We start from the raw sequence: 6,675 nt of genomic DNA, 5'->3' as shown, positions 1-6,675 counted from the left end.
GTTGGGTTGGGTTGGGTTGTGCTAGTGAGTCGTTTGGTGCGTGCAATTGTGCGTTTCAGGGAATCAATAGAGGGTAGTTGCCCTGAAGCATGGTTAGGGATTTTTACCAGTTCTTCTTTAAGTATTTGGGTGGTGGGTTTGTCACTTTGTGTGCTAGCACTTTTAATACTTTTCTAAGGCATCTCTAATTTCTATTTCGGTGACATTTGGGGGATGATTATGTTCTCTAGTAAATAGCACATTAGTTTCCTTGGTAGTGGCCCTCCCATAACATTTGTTGGAGTAATATTGTGTACACTTCCAAAAAACCTTTCTACCACTTTGTCTCTCCTGATTATACACATAACCCATGTAGCATAATAGCAATTTATTTTTCTGAGACATGACAAATTCTGCACCTTCAGTCATTTTGATTTACTTGTTCTAGGAAAGAGTAGAAAGAAACAAAATCAGTACACATTTTTTTACTTATGTGGTGCTAACATCATTAGTGATGCACAGAAGCAGAAATGTCTTTTGAATGATGTTCTTGTATGTATGTCTTTATTTGCTGTTGGTATGAAAATATAGAAAAACAACGTTAATGTTTATATATAACAAATGTATTTCCTACTCAAAAGCAGTTGTCATTTTTGTCTACTAGTGCATTTGATGTAAACATTACATATACTTACTTGTTTAAATAGTAGAATAGTAGTAATTGCTGGAGTTCATCAATTTAGTACAGGTATGATCTGTAGAGTAGATAGAAGAAATAAAAGCAAAATATTATAATTTTAATACTGAACCGTTTGGAAATGTAACAGATTTAAACGTATACTAACTTCTAAATATGTCGTTTTCTTTGTTGTAGGTAGAATAGCTGTATGATGTATTCAGAATATCTGTAGAGGAAATATAAAATAGATAAGATGTTGTTAAGAACATAGACTGTGTTATTTTAGGCAGTTTTAGAGAAATGATAAATATACTTACATTTTTTACAAGGCGATTCTTCTATATTGGTATATTTTGTGTAGGATGTTTTCATATGATATGTAGAATAGATGTATGATGTTTTCTGAATATCTGTAGAGGCAATTTAAAATAAATAACATGGTGTTAAGAATATAGTTAGCGTTTTTTGTGCCAACATTTTAGCAAATAACAATTATACTTACTTTTTTCTGAAGGGTATTTTTGTGTTTTGCTATAGTTGATCTTGGATTTTTCAAATGATCTATAGGGAAGATGTAAAAAGCAAGATATGTTGTTTAAAAATGTGCATTAATGAAATTGGCCGTTTTATAACAAACACATCTATACTTACATGTGTAATTAGGTTAGTTTTATCGTTTTTGCTGTAGAAATAGCACCATTTCTGTATATCTGTAAATATAATGTAAATGAAAAATAAATACTCTTGTAAATTAGTGTTTAAACAAAGCAGTTGGTGTGTAACAGAGAATTATTATATACTTACTATCTGATTTTGCACATGAAGAAATATGACCATGTAATAGGAATTGTGTTGGAGTAGTTTCTATCAGAAAAGTAGGAAGACATGAAAATAAAATAAGTCTAAGAGTTAGGAGATGTAAGGAAAATAGTGCACTTCTAATGTAGTTTTCTACTAAAATGCTGTGTTACTTACTTGATTAATTAGCTAGTAAGCTGGATCTTTAAAGATGTTTATTCTGCAACAAAATCTTCAAAGTGTTGGCATCTACTTTCCAGATAGGTAGCAGCAACAAATGGTAGAATGCATGTAGCCCTTTTATAGTATATGTGTTATGTGTGCTTTGATTTGATTGGTTGTAGGATGTAAGGAAGCATAGTATAGGCTAGTTTGAATTTTTTTAAGTTAATTGGAGTGTTTGTTGATGTGAGAATGGTGGTATGTGGTTGTTCCCGCATTAAAGCAGGTTCGTGTTTAAATGAAATATATTTATATGTGAAAATAAGTAATGAAAATGTTAGTTAAATGCAAAGAATAATAGAAAATGATAAAATGCATGTAATAGAATGTATAGTAAATGTGGATTAATAGTAATTTTATGTAAGAAACAGGTATTATATGTGAAAAGTTTTTTTTACAGAGAAATGACTTTTATTGATGATAAAGATGGTATTTTAGAAAGAAAAGTGTGCAAACATGAACTCGATATTATTTTTTTTACGATATTGTGGTAGTCTATATTTTTGTAGTCGATATTTTTGTAGTGTTAGGGCTAATTTCATGTCCAACGATATAATTGTAGTCGATATTTTTTTAAGCGATATTTATGTTTTCGATATAGTTAGTACTCGATATTTTTTAGTCGATATTTTTGTAGTTTGTGTAATAAGTATAGTAAGTCGATATTTTTGTTCTCGATAATTTGTCAACGATATTTTGGTAAGTCGATAATGTGTCCGTCGATAATATTTCAGTGATCCCTGTCAATGGTTTCCTCTGTTCGATTCTTAAAAAGTTCCATGTAAAACAATGTTTAATTCACAAAGTTCCACAAAGTATTCTTGTAACAAAGGGTTTCAACCACAAAGTTCGTGGGAGATATCTTGTTCCAAATTGTCTTTACATGAATCCAGAAATCGCCGACAAAGTTCTTTCAGGTAATGGTTTTTCACTTACTTGTTGCTGAAAATGGATACTGATCAGTCTAACCTTGTCCTCTTTCTCTTTTGCAGGTCGATTGCAGTGGACAGAAGAGGGGCTGAGGCAAGAAGGAGCCGGAAACCGGAAGAAGGAAGAGCCAGCAGAACACAACGATGCACCAACTGCATAAATTGCAACAACATTATAATTGGCCAACATTTGACACATCCTCACACAGGCAAGAATATACAACTACACCATTTAGCAGATTGCAATACAGTGAATATAGTTTACTGTCTGAAATGTCCTTGCGGACTAGCCTACGTAGGCAAAACAGAATGGAAGTTCAAAACAAGACTGACAGAACACAAAAGTAATATTCGGACTAATAACAAAAGCTCCAGTATAGCTGTACACTGGCATGAAGCAAGACACACCATTTCTCAAATATGCGGGCTGATAGTCGAAGTGGTCAAAAACCTGGAAGGGATAGATAATCGCAAACGATTATTACAGAGAGAGAATTATTGGATTGAAACCTTAGGTACAGTTTCCCCCAAAGGGTTAAATGACCGAATAGACTACAGTTGTTATCTATAATAAATAAGATTGCACTATGACCTTTACAGGAATTCCGTATCATTCTAAGGAGAATAATAGAGCATACATTATTTACTTGATGAGAATATATGTTTTTTATACATGTGAGAATGGATTGAATCATATATTATTTGCAGTTTCATTGTAAGCAGCCAACATTCGGGGATTCATATTTATGTATGTATTTAACTCTCAGAAAAAGAAAAAAAACACTGTGCACATAAATTCTTTCTATTCACAGCACACTTCAACACTGATTTCTTTTTAACTCTGATTACATGAGTCCTTTTTCCGTGTCTATCGACATCACATTTTTTAGGAGTCCGTTATTTTACCTCGTTTTTTCGATTTTCATTAAGCGAGTCTTATTTCCATGATAATGCTAAAGTTCTCTTAGTGATTCTCTGTTCTTTTTCATTAGATGAGATTTATTTTTTATTTTTATTGTTATTGAACACAACGCCGCACTCACGATCACCTGTCCTTTTTCGATTACTTTAACGCCAGTCCTATTTCTATGGCCAACGTTATTTAACATAGAGTCTTACTCGGTGATTCTACAGAGGAAGCACCTCACGAACGACGTCTTTTTGAATAATATCGGTAAGCACGCGTGCTTTTATTTTATTTACTTAATTGTTTTATACAAAAGGGACCTTTTACGGGCCCTACGGAATATATACGACTCAACGCACTGTTTACTATTACACAGCTCCCGTGAATACAAGCACTCGGTGTTAAGAACGTGAATCTACACGCTTTGGTAAGTGACGACCTGTCAAAAAAAAACTCTTCGTTTTCACTTTGTTGAAACGCCGACATTTATTTTTGCTTTATTACTGTTCTAGGACCCGGACGTTTGTTCCCTTTAACTACTAGCCATTGGTAAGAGCCTAACCTTGGGCATACGCTTCATTTCGTGAATTGACCCGACATACATTAAATACATATTTTTTCCGATGTTCTTTGACCACAGGTTATTACCACCAAGGGAGCTCGAATAATATATTGAAAGCTCAACAGGTGAGCGTTTCGACCAGACTCAGATATTTAGGATAGGATCCTCCAGTTACATTGTTATTTTGGCATAAACTAATTTCTCCTTCATCTGACACAAAGGTGTATATTGCCACACATTGGTGTACTTTTAACACGTAGAATAGATCTGTTGTTGATTTATGGTTTTCCATCTGCTAAGAAATACCAACATGTACATTTTATTTGTGTGTTACAGATTTGCCCCTGACGAAGGGACATCCTGGTCCCGAAATGCATTGCGCTCATTTTCATTTCATTGTTTGTTGAGCGAAACAGAACATGTTTGGAAGTAATGTGAAATCATGTATACTGCAAACATATAATGGTGGAACATGATCTATGTAAATTACCATGATATTGGTTGTTACACAAGTGAAATCTAACTTGCATAAAACATTGTATTATGATATAAATATAACAATGTTTTAAAAAAATCAGTTTGTGTTGATGGTTATAACATTTGTATGAATTTAACAAAGAATGTATTATTGAAGGTAATAATTACCATTAGGGCACAGTGCTACCCACAGGCAGGATTTCAAGTCCTGCTGTATCTATTGGTTAGTTTTAGCCTGGATGGTCTAAACTGGCAGTGGGCATGCACCCCTGTTAAAACACTGAACAGCAACATAGCAAAAATAATTTACAAAAAAATAGGAAGTGCATCCTCTATCTCTATTAATTATTCAAGGCATGGCTCCCATGGCTTCTTCTGACAAATCTATCTATCAACTAAATTATCAGATGGGGATGTTTAAGGAAATATGGGGCAGTTTTTAAAAATAGTGAGGGGAGGTTTTTTATTTTCAGGTATTGCATGAAAACAAAGATGAATGGCTAGTTAGAGTTTTTTTTTTAAATGTCAAATTTAAAAACGAGAAGAAACTTTTCAATTTTGTGAGCTGTTTATGTCTATGCTTTGCTATTTCCCCGGTCTGTAGAATCTAGAATTGGGAAGAACTCGCAGAGTTTCACTCTGTGGAATTACAAAATAACTTTGTGAGATTCCATGGAATACCACGAGATTTAGCGCTGGGATCATTCCATGTTGAAGAATTATCGAGAATGGCACCACACGGCGTGCCAGAGGGTGCAACTTCTCGAATTGATTTTGCTGCTGCTTAAGTCGATTTTTCAGGAGTGTGGATTAAGTGTTCACGTAGATTACTAACAATATCCTACATGAATAATTCCTCTTCAAACAGTGAAATAGATTCCGACCCCTAACCAAAAGGCTTAATTATCAGTACTGTTAACACCGAGTTTGAAGAGAGATAACGAAAATAATCCTAGTAAAGAGGGGAAAACTTGAAGAGAAAGGAGAGCTGCTTTGAAAAGGGTCCCTTCACTGGGATGTTTATGACTAAAAACAGAGAACCTGACTAAATCAGGAGGCAAATAAGAGGGGTCTAGAAATGCCAGGGCTACTTTATATGAAGATCCTTCCATAACGAAAGTTCTGAAAAAGAGCACATGAGAATCCAGGATTAGTGCAAGAAGGCAAGATACGGTCACTATTTCATGTTTGAAATAGGATCACTGTATTGAATTGATTGTTCCTACACAAAATTAGATAGAGCTATTTGTTCCTAAACCGTTTCTAAGGTAAGTATTCAGTGTTTGGTAAATACATATATAGAGAGGGTTCTTTCTCCCCCAAAAAACACAGAGTAGGCCAACCGTGATAATTGTGTCCATTTGCACTGATTTAGCGTTATTATCAAGAGTGTCCTGTATCGTGTCCTGTATGCCAGCAAATGATTTGTGAGAATGTGCCGAAAGCTTACTTCTGCCTCTCCCTATTGTGTTCCCTTCCACCATATATGCATGGATATTACATATTTTTAGTACCATCAGCCAACATCATAAATAGATTCCAGTAACAGTGGAATATGCCATATTATCCAGAATTGGCCTCTTTCTGAAATATTACTATTACTTCCCCTGACATTGTATAGAAACCTCAACACTTGTTGAGCCACAGTTGTCCATCATATTAGGTTTTGCTTAAGTTTGTTACAGTTTCCAGATTGTACTGCCTTATTTATTCTTCAGCATCCAACACCTCTTTCTCATCAGCAGGTGGGCATGCCAGGGTATGTTGAGAGAAATAATCACTTTAATTCTGAGCTTCACGTTTCTATTTCATGGAGTTGGAGGTGCAATTCCCACTTCCTTATGTGAGGAGGTGGCTTGGAGACGGATCCCTTAAACAAAGGAATGAGAGGCTTATGTTCTGTGAGCACTGTAAACTGGTTTCCGTATACAAATAGGTGGAAATACCAGTACCCCCAGTGCACTGCCATGGATTCTCATTCAATGTGGTTTTAGCGTTGCTCAGTAGAGTATGCGCCTGTCTGACAGACTCTGTTGGTGCTGATGGAGCGAGATAGAAAACAAAATTTTGTTTAAACTCGTGAAGTCACATTTCCATAACATGAATAATAATATTAATGATT

General features: G+C 34.8%; 1 long non-coding RNA gene across 1 annotated transcript; it reads right to left on the bottom strand.

The window, feature by feature from the left end:
• Nucleotides 1-519: 519 nt before the first annotated feature.
• Nucleotides 520-2,404, bottom strand: LOC144785591 (uncharacterized). Its single transcript, XR_013601978.1, has 3 exons — nucleotides 1,463-2,404; nucleotides 1,310-1,368; nucleotides 520-1,219 (listed from the first exon to the last, which is right to left on the bottom strand). It is a non-coding gene; the product is annotated as an uncharacterized LOC144785591 (long non-coding RNA).
• Nucleotides 2,405-6,675: the final 4,271 nt, after the last annotated feature.

This window comes from Lissotriton helveticus, chromosome 10 (genome assembly GCF_964261635.1).
Source record: "Lissotriton helveticus chromosome 10, aLisHel1.1, whole genome shotgun sequence".
NCBI classification, from domain to species: Eukaryota; Metazoa; Chordata; class Amphibia; order Caudata; family Salamandridae; genus Lissotriton; species Lissotriton helveticus.
The sequence above is the reverse complement of the archived record's forward strand: the minus strand, read 5'-3'. Positions and strand labels throughout refer to the sequence as shown.